This window comes from Pinus tabuliformis, chromosome X (assembly GCF_031772625.1).
Source record: "Pinus tabuliformis cultivar Carrire ecotype Pingquan chromosome X, CPIR1, whole genome shotgun sequence".
In the NCBI taxonomy this organism is placed as follows: Eukaryota; Viridiplantae; Streptophyta; class Pinopsida; order Pinales; family Pinaceae; genus Pinus; species Pinus tabuliformis.
This window is the reverse complement of record NC_142308.1, coordinates 1,185,546,136-1,185,562,467: the sequence shown is the minus strand read 5'-3', so window position 1 is coordinate 1,185,562,467 and position 16,332 is coordinate 1,185,546,136. Positions and strand designations below refer to the sequence as shown.

The window sequence follows — 16,332 nt, the reverse complement described above, 5'->3', positions numbered from 1 at the left end:
GAAAAATCTAGGAAACACTTTGATTAGGATAACATTGATCATGCCATCTTAATGCAATATTCATAAGTAGATGGTTATGTATCTATTTAGGCATCTCCATAAAAATTTAGACCTATGTTTCCTTTGAGGCAACAATAACATGACAATATACCTTAAGGCACCAAGCATTACGAGATGCAACTTTGTAAAAGTTTTGGAGGCATCATAGATTATGAATAGCGCTAAACACTGTAATTCAATTATCAATATGTGATGAACTCACACCATATTTACCTTCCATTACTATTGATAACTTCTTTGTAGACATTTTTTAAATTCATAACTTCGAAATTGCAATTGTAGTGAAAAAAATTTGGCTTAGATTTACATCATTGTGTTCATGTTGTATAATATCTCTGAGCTGAAATGCATTGAAATTGGAGGTGCTTGTAAGGTATTTCATTAGAGGTAAAGTTTTCAAGGCAGTTATAAATATTTCCCTGGGAACTGGTTATTCCTACCTTTTATGGGGGCAAAAAACAAAGGGTGTGTTGTACTTGCTTAGTGTTTGTCCACCATGGTTGATGCTGCTTTTTCTTCTACAAGTGTTCCTCCTCCCTCTTCACCTTCCAAAACCCCCCAAGTAGTGGATTCCAACTCAACTCATTTCCAACTTCGTGACTTTATATATTCTATGGGTAAGCCCATGCTCTTGAAATTTGTCATTCTCCTCAACATTCCAAACATTATCGCCACCCACGGTGGAGGTCATGATATTTTTGTATAGGAGATCACTTATTATATTTCATGTTCCACCAAGAAGCCCCATCACCTCGAATACTTGTTTCGCCTTCTTAGGTGTCTCACCTAATAACATGTCTTCACTGAGGGAAGGGACTCTTGTAAGGACTTGATGCAATACAAATATGGTCTCACTAGCTTCTCCAAAGTGTTGATGCAGAAATAAATTGATGAATCTTACACACATTTTATTACTTATAATTTTCATAAATGACTTTTTTTACTAGATGGGAGTACCTTCACGAATTTGTGATTGAATTTTGTAATTCCTTCGACAAGGATTTGGAAATGGGAATTTGGGAACATATGCAGAGCATCCCCAAAATGAGCAACATGTTTTACAAGATTATGGAAACTAACACTCGTTTGGTCATGGCTTTTGTTCTTGAGATTTCTAATGATGGGTTTAAGAATATAAATACTTTGGTGGACGTGGGAGGAGGAACTTATCCATGATTATCAATCAACACTCTCACATTCATGCCATCAATCTTGATCTCCCACATGTAATTGCTAGTGCCCCTACTTTACCAGGTAACCTCTACATATCCCAACTGTTAAATTATTTTGTCATAAGCATGGTAACTATTTAGAGGATCACTTGAAGTAGGTGGAATTATTTGTATTAGGCATTTCAATTGCAGAAGTAAATAAGGTGGGTGGGAATATGTTCGACCATATACCTTTAACTCATGCTGAGTTTATGAAGGTACTCACTCTCCATTTCCTTCACTTCATTTGAGAAATGAGTAAATTATATATATGTAAACTTCACTGATTTAGTAAATTTTGTTGTTGCTAACATTTATTTGTTGATATTTTGTTTTAATTAATTGTTATGAATGAAATTACAATGGGTTTTTCATGATTGGAATGATGAGGATTGCCTAAAAATATTGAAGAAATGTTATGAGGCTAATCCAATCAATTGGAACGTACTAGTTTTGGATGTAATTGTCGAAGAAGAAGATGTTGCTAAAGAAGGATGTTTGAGGCATACAGGATTATTGTTTGACATAGGAATTATTATTAGGAAACAAGAGATAAATACCATCATCTTAAAATCTATTAGAAAGAAAATGGGAAATGACACACTACACTAGTACAAAATGACAAATTAATTACTAAAAAAACAACTAAAATTTGCATATAAATGACCATTTTTCATTCGGTGACCAATAGTAGCTAATTTACAGTATCTTATAATGTGACCAACTTTTAGTCATTTTTAGCTTAGTCATTAATTGGTTTCCTCAATTTTACCATCTAGTAGTATATTTAGTCATTAATTTGGTCATTAATTTTTCATTGGTTTAGTCATTAATTGTTGCAATTAATAACCAAATATACAACAGGATAAATTACTATATGAATCCTTGAGAAAACCAATTAATGACCAAATAAATATGACCAAAATTTTGGTCGTGTTGTGAGATACTGTAAATTAGCTACTAATAGTCATATATATGCAAATTTTAGTCATCATGTAAAACCAATTAATGACCAAAGAAATATGACTAAGTTTTAGTCGTGTTATAAGATACTGTAAATTAGCTACTAATAGTCATATATATGCAAAATTTAGTCATCATTTTAATAAAAAATTTATCATTTGTAGTAGTCATTTATATTTTTTTGGTATTTTCATATTCATTATATAAACGAATGATTTAGTAGTTTCTATTCATTTTATTTAATTTCATTCATAATCATTATATACGACTAATTCAATCATATATTCATTTTATTCATGTTCATCATTAATTAATATAAACTACTAATTTAGTAGTTTTAGATTGAATTTTTGTGTTTATTATTAATCAACATAAATTAATTAGTATGATTTTGTGACTAAATTTAAAAACAAATGTCATACAATGTGCATGTTTATCTAATATGAAAACACAAAGTTACGTATGTTAATTACAAGACTAAATAATATCAAGTGTAAATAAAAATAATTTCAACTATATAAATTTTATTATATAAAATATCAAGTATTATAATATGAGTTTCCAACTTAATATCGGTTGGACTACAATTTACACATGAAATATCATTTTATCATTTCAAAACATTATCATTGTGTTGCCAAAGCATTGCAAGTGAATCCAACAACTCTGAAGGTTTGACCATTAGTGTCTATGAGTGTGTCTTATGCAAGATATTGGCTCTAAGGGTATCACTAGACAAATTCTCTTCTCTCTCTCATTTTGCATTTTTTGCTCGAGTGTTATTGTTCTCCTCTTTCTTCAATTGTTGCTTCTTTCAATATTGAGTTCCTCTCCTGAAAATGAAAGAATATATAATTAAGAGTATAAGACATGACGGACAATGAATACTTGAATATACAATAAAGTAGACTATAAAAGATTTATACAACATATACCTCAACATTTGATAGTGGCCATTATGCGGCTAGATGACCTGTATAAACAAAACAAATAAAACTTCACCATAGAAAATAACACCTTAGGAACTTAGTATTCAACCTTCAACAAAACCTTAGGCACAATCATACCAACTAAGTTACATGTTAAAAATATCACGCAATAGATAACTTGTGAAAACAAATGGAAAAAAAATTATCAGTGTAAAAAATACCCTTATTGCTTGTTCTAAAAGAGTCTTGTTCCTTAAATTTGGATATTCGTTTGCCCAGAGTAAAAGTTCATCGCTATTATGACCTATGCTTTTATGATCATGCGATTGATCCAACATCATATTGGATTGTGGAGACAAAATGATTCAACTTTCCAAGATGAGTACCTCACTTGGTTGAATGAAGGTGCTAGTTGTGAGTAGTGTCAAAACCTTAGGGAAGAAGAACACTAAGACCTAAGAAAATATATCACCACTTTTCCACTAAAAGAAAAAATTTCAATCCCACAATGACCTCTTGGAGTAAATTTCATTGGATGGATATCACACTCTGAGAGATGATTATCTAATAAAATGAGAAGTGTACATATATTTTCACAATGCCCCTCACAGTCAAACTGTATAGTTGTGTCCAATAATATTAATCATATTATACTATTTAGTTATAAATTATGACTATCAGATAATTATTAGTTTTAATAATTAGTCTAAAATTCTATTTTTAGTATTTATGTATACATGAAAATATTCAGAAAAAAGGGTGCCTTTTGTGACTAGTTAATTTTGAGTGAATCTAAATACACAAGAAATTATGGTTCCTTGGTGTCTCTCTAGCATTATCCACTCATTGTACTAATTGCTCCCATGTCCTCTACTGATTTTGACAAATTCCTCTTTGATGATGTCCAATGTCAATGCAGTGGAAATTTATCCTCGATGTTTTTCTGAGCCAAAAGGAAGCTCCACAAGTAACAACCAAAACGTAGCCTCAAATATATTATTGGGGGCCAAAATACATTAATTATATGACTAGCTAAGAAACATTGGACGTTAATCATCTTCCCTTTAATATTGATTAATAATTTCTTTTCATGATCATGTGATACTAACATGTCAAGTAAGGTCATTTAAAGTCAGTCATCCATCAATATCACCTTTGAGAGTGTTTAGTATTTAACACTTCCTATTACACACACAGTAGATCACCAACTTCAAGGATAACAATATAAACACAACAAAAATGAAATTAAAAGAAATGCTAGGAAGTCAAATGCAACTAATCTTGAGTCAAGAAAATACCAAGCCCTTCACATTAGCAAGGCATTCTTAGGCACTAAAATAGAAAATCCTTCCATTGCATCATTTTCACCTTTTCTTTAATTTCTTTAATTGAGAACATAACTTTCAAAAAAAAATAAAAAATCATTGAAAAATGTCTCAAAATCCTAACAAATTGTCGAGTGATTGTCGTATCAATTAAATAGAAAGGAAATCGTTCAATATGATTTTAACTTGCGGAATATATTGAAGAATATGAAGCTTTCTCATCCCTTGCTCCTAATCAAATTGTAATCTGTGGGTTCCAATCAAGTAATCAATTTCCCTACAAGATAGTTAAGAGATCACTTTGGAGGACTTCTATAAGCATTGGGATAGTAGAAATGGAATTAAATAGGAGGAAATTAAAGCACTTCAGTGGGTGCTCCAAAATATTTGAATGCAACTAAAAACGATTTCATACTCCTTCCACACATTTTAAAACATAAACCATTCAATTGCATCTAATTTATTTTCCACCTTTCTGTAATATGTAATTCTTTGAGCAAGAATAGAGCATTCATAAATATTATCATGAAAGAGGACTCTTCATAATCCTAATAAGTTGGGCTCTAACAAATAAACAATTTCATGTAGTCATTAAATTTTACATGGTATATTTCAGTGATTAAAATGACAACTTTATTCTTAATCTAATTACAACAAAAATAAATTCAACCCTAACTAGTTGGGATCTAACAAATCAAGAATTCCATGTAGTAAAGTAAACTTACATGGTCAATCCAAATTATTTGCAATGACAACTTTATTCTTGATATTATTACAACATAGATAAATTCAAGAGTACATAAATATTTATGTATTGAACACATTCCGTGATTTCATAGAAATATAATGATATGATTTACTTGTACGATTTGTCTCCATCACACAAACCTATTTTCATAATAAAATTATAAATCCCATGTATACATTCCTTGTCCTTGACATATCAATTATTTACAGTGGAATACTTTATCGTTGCTCCCTCGGTGTAATAGAGATCCACTACTATGGCATGGAGATGATTGGTGTCATAAAATGGTGCAGTGCATCCTTCAATATATGTCACAGAACTCCTCTCACCTCACAAAACTCCTCTCATCTACAACAATAAGAGTCCTCTCAAACTTCCTGGTCTCCATCTCATTCATCCTGAAATAAGTGGATATTTCCATGGGTGACAAAGTGTGCTTGGGGATTTAATAGAAGGAACTATCACTAAAAAAAAAAATACAATGCAACATAGTAGTTATCAACAGGAGGAACAACCCTGCCAAGCTACTTCCTAACTACATAAAGGTACTCTCGAATTACCTCTTATAATGAAAAAAAGATAACATCAAATGCCTATAGAGTCTAGCTATGTATGGTAGCAATGAAAACACCGTCAAAAACAACATCTACAACAACGTTGATCAATTTATTCTTCTAGTCAAGGGCATGCCCAACTTTTGAAAAGTATCAAGCAGGTCAGGGTCCACCTCATCCAGGCGCCCCTTCTTCTTTTACTCTCTCTGTTTAGGTTTAGAATAATAGGAAAGGTATTGGATATTGATGGGTGGGTAAAATTTATTATACCATTTGGGTTCTTCCATTTTTAATCATTATCTGTAAGCATTGAATCTAAATTGTAAAAGCCATTCAGGTTCAGTCTTTTTAGATGAAATTAACCTAAGCCTTGGAGAGTTGTAAGGTTTAATGAATCTAAGTATATTCTACTTAAAATATAGTAACATGGTTTAAAATTGTAGGCATTGATATCAGAATCTAAGGATGAAACATAAAAAAAATTATGTTCATTATGACAAGAAATTTTAATTTCATGTAACAAAGTTTGTGGAAGGTCTAGCATTTGCATCCTACCAGAAAATTTGCTTGCATCACTCGAGCCCTTTGAGTTTGGTCATGTTAGATTCCATTACACAAACAATCGAACACTAAGAAAAGGTGAAAAGAAAAAATAAAATTTCATGCATTCTGACTCTAGAAATGTTAGGGAGGACTGAACTGATCTGTACAATAAGGAGATGCAAAATGATTACTTGTACATTGTCCTTTGATGAATTTTTGGCTGCAATCAAGATCTGCATTATCATAATCATTAAACCCTTTGTGCCATAAGTACATGAAAAATGCTTACTTGTGCATTGTCTTTTGATGAATTGTTGGCTGTAATCAAGATCTACATTATCATAATCATTAAACCATCAACTCTAGATAAAATTTATGCTTTGAACATATAAACCGTCGAAATTGTTTACCCATAAGAACAAAAATCATCTTTAGTAAAAAGGAAGAACTCTCCATAGTCCAAATTCAAATTACCAAAATCTCAATAAGGACATGCAAAATGATTACTTGTGCATTATCTTTTCATGAATTGTTGGCCCCACTCAATATTTGCATTATCATTATCATTAAACCATCAACTCTAGATAAAATTTATGCTTTTATCATATAAACCCTCGAAATTGTTTACCCATAAGAACAAAAATCATCTTTAGTAAAAAGGAAGAACTCTCGAGAGTCGAAATTCATACTCATGTAAAAATTACCAAAATTTTCAAGATCTACATTATCATAATCATTAAACCCTCAACTCTAGATCAAATTTATGCTTTGATCATATAAACCCTCGAAATTTTTTACCCATAAGAACAAAAATCATCTTTAGTAAAAAGGAAGAACTCTCCAAAGTCCAAATTCATACCCATGTAAATATTACCAAAATTTTCAATCATAATCTTTAAACCCGCAACTCTAGATAAAATGTATGCTTTGATCATATAAACCCTCAAAATTGTTTACCCGTGAGAACAAAAATAATCTTTAGTAAAATGGAAGAAATCTCCAGAGTCCAAATTCATACCCATGTAAAAATTACCAAAATCTCCATCTAACCAGTGATGCTCTCCTCAGGTGTTTCCCATGAAAACTCCATCTCAGGTTCCAATGGCATGAAATCCATAGATTGCGTTGATGGTATTCCTTCTTCTGTCATTTCCACGAAGATATAGACAAGGGAGAGAAAAATGGAGTGCTGCAACGTGATGTTGTAATCTGTGAATATTTTATTTGAACCCAATGCTAAACTGGAAATGAAAAAGAAAAGAAATATTTATAATGGAAAAAATAAAAGAAATATTTATAATATAAAATAAAATATATAAATTGAAATTGGGTTAAATGATTTATTTTTAATAAGAATTTTGTATTTTTGCATAAGATGCTAAGTTAAAAACAAGAAGAATAAGTTAAGAATGATATTGGGATGAGTGTAAGCATTTAAATATGACCTCAATTAATAATAAAAAGTTAAATTAATAAAAATAATAAAATTCAATTTTTTATATTTTGATTTTGTTATTAACTTGTGAATAGGCTTTGTTACAATACCATGGGCCAATACCATGACTTATCAATACTACAAGTCCAAAAACCATAACTTATTTCACAACCAAAATATTTTATAACAATATGACAAGATTCTTAATTGTGAATATTCACCCCCACATTACGGTAGATATTATTAACTTGTAAAAAATAACATTTGTTACAATACCATGGGTAAATACCATTGATTATCAATACCACATGCCCAAAAAACATAAAATATTTCACAATCAAAATATTTTATAACAATATGACAATATTGTTAACCATTGATATTCACCCTCACTTTATCATGGATATTAACTTGGATATTAACTTGGAAATAGGATTTGTTACAATACCATGGGCCAATACCATGGCTTATCAATACCACATGCCAAAAAAACATAACTTAATTCATAGTAAAAATATTTTATTTTAATTTAATTTTGCAACATTTTTTAATTGAATCTAAAATATAACATGTTACAATTTGAGATATCTCTAAACACTCTATCCTCACGACTACTAAAAGTATTCCCATAGAAATTAAATTAAGGTTTTAATAAAATTAATTTAAAATGGATTTATGCCAGTATATATATATATATATATATATATATATATATATATATATATATATATATATATATATATATATATATATATATATATATATATATATATCTTAGCTAAGGAGAGCAAGCAAATTGACCAATTATAATAGATTAAATATAGTGCATGACTTTTTAAGGTTTTTCATAATTTTATTTTCTTTGACATGATTGATCCAAAATATAGGTTTAATATTTTACAACCAATCAAGTTTTTTTAATTTATATAATTTCTTAAACACAATACAATGTGATCAAATTTAAGAGAGAGTTGGAGAGGGGGCGGAGAGAGGGAGCGAGATAGTGAAAAAGTTGGATGAGAGAGAGAGAGAAATGGAGTTGGAGTGGGGGAGAGAGGGAGGAAAGAAAAAAGGCATAGAGAGATAGGGATGGAGAGAGAGAGGAGTGAGAAGGGAGAGATGGAGAGAGAGTGAGGGAGAGAGGAGATAGAGATAGGGAGAGAGATGGAGACATAGAGATGAAGAAGGATGGTGGGGAAGATAGTGATAGAGTTGGAAGGAAAAGAGAGAGAGAGGGAGAGTGATTTGGGGGGAGAGATAGAGGGAGGTGGGAGATAAGGGATAGAGAGGAAGGAAGATAGAGATGAGGAGAGAGAGATGGAATTGGAGGGGGTAGGAGATGGAGGGAACAAAAAAAACATAGAGGGAGAAAGTTTGAGAGAGAGTGAGGGAGAGAGGCGAGAAGGAAGGACTATAGAGAAGGATATAGATAGAGAGGGAGATAAGGGGAATAGAGAGTTAGAAAGAGAAGAGGAAGAGAGGGAGAGAGTGTCTATGTTTGGGGGCTGAGATAGAGAGAGGGAATAACAAAGAGACACAAATACAAATATATATATATCATATAGTATTATATAACTAACCTAGATCCATATTAACTATATAACTATCAATTGTCAAGAGAGATCCAATCTCTCGAGATGCAAACATTTCCTCAAATTTTTCACTAGAAAAACAAGTTTACACCTGGAGAGATTGGACCCCTCTCGGTACTTGATAGATCCAGGGTTAAGATGGATCTAGGTCAGTTAATATGAAATTAAAGTAGTTTTTATTTGATATTATAGTCTTAAAAAATAAAATTTCCCTTCAAATTAATTTCAAATTGGAACTAGATCCAATTAGATTCAATGAATAGATTTTTAAAAAAGACATAAAATATTTTTTTGTTATTAAAAAACATATTTTTAAAATTACAAATTATTAGTGATAAATAATGCAAATTTCTCTCACCTATACACCATGTGAGGATGAAGAAGTGTTTAAGGAATGATAACCTTTCAACCAATCTTTAACAACTTGTCAATCCCCTATCACTTGTAAGTCTAGATTGCTTGACATAATTAAGATGACTAATATAAAAAACTGATTCATATTATTGTAGTACTAGTTAGGTAGTTGTATTTTTGTTCTTAGGCTAAATTAATCATTCATGTTAGTCATTTTTGGTGTATTACTTATTAGCTAGTCACATATTTTAACCCGCGACTAAATTAGTGATTTATCTTAGTCATTTTTAGTTCGGTCACTTAAGATTGCTCATTTTTGGTAGTATTTCACTTGGAAAATATGTAGTGACTAACTTTCTTAGTCACCTAGTCACTAATTGCTCATTTTTTACCAGTGTTGGTTTTATGTGGTTTACATGCATAGGCAAAGCAACAGTAGTAGTTGTGTGTGAGACACACCTTTTTTTTCACAACGTAAATACTCTCCTTTTGCATTAGAGTTCCCTTTTGGTCATCTTGCACTTCCATTTTAGTAACCATCTGATTGACAATTGATGACTCCTCTAATTTTTATGGTGGAAACTTTCATACATAGTTTGTGTAGTAAATTATCTACTAAACAAAACCATACTGCCATATCTACCAATTATTCCCTGAAAATCTGAGTGCAATATCGTACCATGAATTTTTTGTGAAGAATTTATTTCACAAGTTGATAGAGACACATGAATGGCAATGGTCATCTTGTTAAGTGTTCTTTTATGGAGTGATTGCTAATTTTTCTTTTATTTATCTAATTTTTATCTTCAATGTAAAATATAACATCAATTAGTATAGTATTTTCCACACCTTATCAAAGGATGGTATCGACAGTGTTTTTTTATGATTCAATGCAAATGATAGTATCTAGGGTGGTTTTTTTCTTATTCAGACTTTTGATTCATGTAGCACATTTTACTTGCAATTATGGGCTTCACTTCCCTAAAAACACCCATTCCCCCAAAGTCTTGGGTTTTCTTCCTTCTCTTAAGAAAGTGTAAAACATTTAATCCTAAGGGACACAGGTAACATATATCCCCAAATGGGAGGAAATGTTGGAACACTACTTGAATTTCAATTTCTATTGGGAAGCATATTTTTATATTGAAATCCAATCTTGAAATTGCTATATACTTTTGCATAGTATATTATCTAAGTCTAATGCTTTTTGTTTCTATCATTTTGAGGATATAGATAAAGATTATTTTTGTTTGTGTCCTTCTAAAGATATAAATAAATATCATTGTCCTTTGAATGTTTTTCAAGGTTGTACAAAAATCAATTTTATGTTAGCAATCATATGAACTTTGTTGTGAGAAAATAATTAAACCATTTGGTCATCATAGATCATACCGATTGTGGAAAAGGGACACTCCACCTAACCATGGGCTCCGTGCTAATAGGCACCACGATCCACAAAGGTAATTTGCCTATGGCTGAATTTAACTCACTTCACATAATCCAATTCCCTTATTCACTATCAAATTTTCATCTACAACAACACCAATCCACAACACTCTTTCGCATCAACTTGTAATCCAAGTAATGAGATCGGTTTCCCCAATCCATAACACTCTTTCCGATCAACTTGTAATCCAAGTAATGGGATCGGTTTTCCCAATCAACAATCCATTATGCTAGTCCACTTTCCTTCACGGCTCCAACATACTATGATCAACAACATACTATGACTAACAATTTTCGCTATTGGAGTTCCAATGATTTTGACTTGTAGATAAATTTCACAATGATAACAACTATCATTACACAACCTTCATTACATTCATAAATGTGGCACTATAAGTCAACATAATTTCTAGATCAAATTTATTGTTGCTTATATAGTCAATTTGTTGTGTCCTTAAGTGAATATACTCTATATATGGTGTATACTTACCTTACGTATAAAAAACCAAATTTTTTATCAAAATAATTTTAGAAACCTAAAATTTATTTTTAAATAAAATAATTCATATTTATAATTTAAATATTCAATTAAATCACATAATATATCACATCTTTCTTTTATACTATTCTTTCCTATGCTACAGTTTCAACGTATAATACAATTACTATTTTATTTCGATATCAACATTATATATATAACTAAATAAACTATTTTAATATCTATATAACTTATTTCAAAATATATATATATATAATTTCCCATTTCTCAGTATTTTTATAACTGTTACTCAATTATTTGAGCTACCAAAATTTGCAATATTAACTTCATATATATTTTCAATGAGATCACAATTTCCTAAATACGTTAAAATTCTACCAACAACAATTAAGTAAATTACTTGACCACCAAAATTTGCAGTCAAGAGGATAAGATTGCCCGCAATCCACAAACAGGCCAAGTCTGCGTAGAGTCATGAAATGTGACTTAGTTCGCCCACGACTCCATAGAACTGGCGTTGGACATCGTACTCCCTATTGCCTTTTGCTGCTATGTCATTCGGGGCCCTCCCTTCCACGACGTTGCAATAACGTTAACTCATACTAATATTAATATTTATATTTACTCAATGAAATAATATAATTTTATATGAGTTATAAAAAATAAATAAATAAATATATTATTTTTCACTATTAAATATGTATATATATTTTTATAATTTTTAAACCATTTCAACATTATGTTTAAAAAACCTGTTTCAATATCTATATTAATTTATTTATTTGAATATTAATTTTAAATATATAAAATTAAATAAAATATTTTAAATTTTATTTTAATCCATTTATTTCTATACCAATTTCATATATATAAAATATATTATATTATAAGAAATCACACATTTTAAAAATATCTTAATTTTAAAAATAACAGTTAAATCAATTATTTAATGTGATATATATATTTATATATAATATAATATGAAATATGTATGTTTTTTATTACAAAAATATATAGAATTGCTTTTATTGAAAAAAAATTTAAGTTTTTTGGGTAGGTTTTTCAGACTTAATTTCTTTAAATAAAAAAGGAATTTATTGAAATTCAAGATTGATGGTTAACCCGTGTACAATCTAAGTATTCTATAATTTTTTCAAGATTCCGAATCTATATATACAGTTAAAAAAAAAATCATCCTCTGCTCTGCCTGTAACGTGTGCATATGCAAAGTGCAGATAAGTGTGTGAACAAGGGGTAGTCTGGAGACTGTTCCGTAAGAACCAGCGCCAATTGCTCTGGGACGTGCCCTGATTATACCCTTTGCTATGGGACTGAAAGCACGACCGGGCATCTACTCACTGACACCTTGACTTTGCGGAAGGGAAGTGGACAAATATCTGACTTTGCACTGGGATGCTCAGTGACTTGGCAGGAGTTTGCTGGTATTGCAGGATTTGGCAGAGGAAATCTGTCTTTGCCTTCCCAGCTCAGTGCTCTCATTGGCCATAAATTCGCATATTTCCCTAACGATCAAAACAATGGCAGCATGATAGTGCTCGGTGATTGGGCAGTTCCCAGGAATCTCACACTCATCTTCATCTTATCCGGGATACAACGATTCTTATCACGTTAGTCTAGAAGGGGTGAGTATTGGCAATTGACAGTAATGGCAGCCGTGGAACCATCATAGATTCTGGCACTACTTACAGTATCTTTCCCCAAGCAGTCTATGAGGAGATTGCAACTGTATATGCTTTTCTTAATTGCAGTCCAAGAGCTCCTCATGTTGGATCCCCAACTGGCTTTGAATTGTGTTTCAATGTGTCTGGTGTGGCGAATGGATTATGTTCCAATCCCAATACTCGATTCCCTGAAATTACATTCCATTTCAGCGGTGGTACTGCCTCACCATGTCGGTGATTTCAGATAGATTAATTTAATTTTAGTGGATATTAACCATCATCATCAACAGCATTTTCTGATTCTGATTCTTGTTGTACGGAAACTATTAACAATTTTTTTTTATATATTGTATGACACGGAGAACAATCATTTGTCATCTAAAAATTCACTGCTAAAAATTCGTCTTCTATTCGTTAACGCCCCGCTGCTATGATCCAATCCATATAGATATGGTCTTCCTCTTGATCCATATAGATAGATATAGCCAATGTATTTCCTCTGCATCCATGTTTCCCTCATGGTTATCCTAATAAAATTCCATACACCCGTAACATTTCCGTTTTATATATCTCAGGGTTTATCCTAATAGAGTCCCATAAACTCCTAATATTTTCGTTTTACCTATATAAAGAGTGAAGTGAATTTGAAGATCTATTCTTATTGTTTAAAGGCCTATGATTCAGTTTGTAAAACTCCTCAAGAAGGCATGGAATTAATGCAAAATTACTAGAAATAAAGTTAAAGCATATTTTTACGGAAAAATGCCAGATTTCTACATAGAAATACAAAAACTACAGAAATTATGACTATGATTTTGTTATTAGTTTACATATGATTGAGTTTTGAGCATTACTATGGTAACCATTTTATGAAAATGTTTATGGGAATTTGTCAATCTAGATTTACTAGATTTAAAAAATGCACGGCCTTTGTCTCATTTATTCATGGCCCAAATGAAATTGCCCAAATCGTGTTGATGGCCTTTCTTTATTTGGATACTCTTGGAAAAAAATTGTAGTTGCATCCTCTACTTGGAATCATAAGATTGAATTTTCAATATTTATTCATTTTCTTTATTAAAGGGTATCTTCTTCAAAGCTTTCTCAATTTTAATTTTAACTATTACAAAAATATTTTAATATCTAAGTAAAATAAGAAATTCAAAATAGAAAAATAAATTATTTTTTAATAAGAAAGACATGTATAATTCATTTAATTTTTAATATAAAATTAATATATAATATATATTTTCTTAATATAATAATAAAATTCTACATTCATTTAATTCTTAATGTAAAATCAATATTTAATATCTAATTTATTTTTTAATAATAATAATTTTTTTATGTAATTGATAATCAAAATATTTTAATTGATAAAAAATTATTTTAAAGTTAACTTAAAAATGTGGTTGATAAATCAATTATTCTAATGTCTATATTAAATAAAATATTTGAATGACTCTTTCTCTCTCATATATATATATATATATATATATATATATATATAACATGACTATAGATCCATCTTAACCATTGTTTTATTAAGCTTATAAAGAGATCAAATCTCTTGATCTGCAAAGTTTTTTTTAAATTTTGCACTCTAAAAGAGCTTTGCAATTGAAGAGATTTGAACCCTCCAGATGCTTATGATGGATCTATATTGGTTGTGAACAACATGGTTTCGAAGTGTGACTACTAACTAATTATTGTTGGGTATCATAGTTTGATTTAAACTAAAATATTTTGTGGTCATGAATTAGAAAAAGGAATAATCAAAGTGATGTTCAAGGCAAAAATTAAAACTTAATATTCATAATTTTTATTTGATGTTAAACTTTGAAGGCTCATTGGAACTAAAATTTCATAACTTATTGTTTTAGATTATAGATTGTACATTGCTTATATTATGTCAAATTAAGTATATATATATTGAAAACCATGATGATGTTTTGTGAGAAAATATAGAAATGGTATGTTTTTTAAAATTTAGATAATTACGTAGAAGCCATAAAAGATTTTAACTTATCACTTTTCAATAAATAGACTTACTTTATGATTTTTCTGTTATTAGCTATTTTTTTAGTATTTGTGTGTTTAAGAATATGTCAATATTAATTTGTTTTAATTAGGGTTTTTATTTTTCAAATCTAGAAACCTCTAATTTCCTAAAACCATTTTGAATTATAAAGTTATTAAAATCATGTAGATAAATCAAAGTTGTTAACTTTCAACCCAAAAATTTGTAGTTTCATTGATTATTTAAAATAACATATAATGGTATCTATAGTTCTGGATTGGTGATTAGAGAGCTAGTTTTAAGAATCAACCAACAATTCCATATTTTGAAGATAGTAGAGGTCTTATAAAAGTAGAAAGAAAAATATATTTATACCATTGTCACACCATTTTATATAATCTATTTTTTTTTAGGTACTATGAGCTTATTGTTTTGGGGAATAGATTTCCAATAATTAGGATTAACATTATGTCTTTCCCAACACTAAATTTCTAAGATATGGTAACATGATTGATGTGATACAACCAAACTTCTAGGACTTTCTCTGAGCTTTAGTGACCAACATTGTATAAACATATATGGATAGTGCTATAAAGGGAGTTTTTCCAATATGATGTATTGTATGGATTTATGATGATTATTTCTTTTCTTTCATAATGTATATTACTGGGTTTGTGCATAGCTTTGTGCATATCCATGCGATCTTTTACTTCTTATGCATGATTCTTCTTTACTTGTTAATTTAGTTCTATTCTTAGTTGTTATGCATGGACTTGATGTTGATGTATATTGTTTATTTTTGTTGGGGTGAGTTTCTTTTTACTTTGACAATGTTTTCCTATGTGGTTAAACCATAAACTTCTGAAGTTATCTAATAAGCACTCTTTAACATCATATTCGCACTAGAATAAAATTTTAAAGAAATCAAACCATCAAATATTGAATTTATCTTCAACATCAATTGTATAAAA

General features: G+C 30.0%; 1 pseudogene; it reads left to right on the top strand.

Annotated features, from left to right (window-relative positions):
* The first annotated feature begins 556 nt into the window (after window positions 1-556).
* LOC149144180 (caffeic acid 3-O-methyltransferase-like) lies at window positions 557-1,883 on the top strand (annotated as a pseudogene).
* The last annotated feature ends 14,449 nt before the right edge of the window (window positions 1,884-16,332 follow it).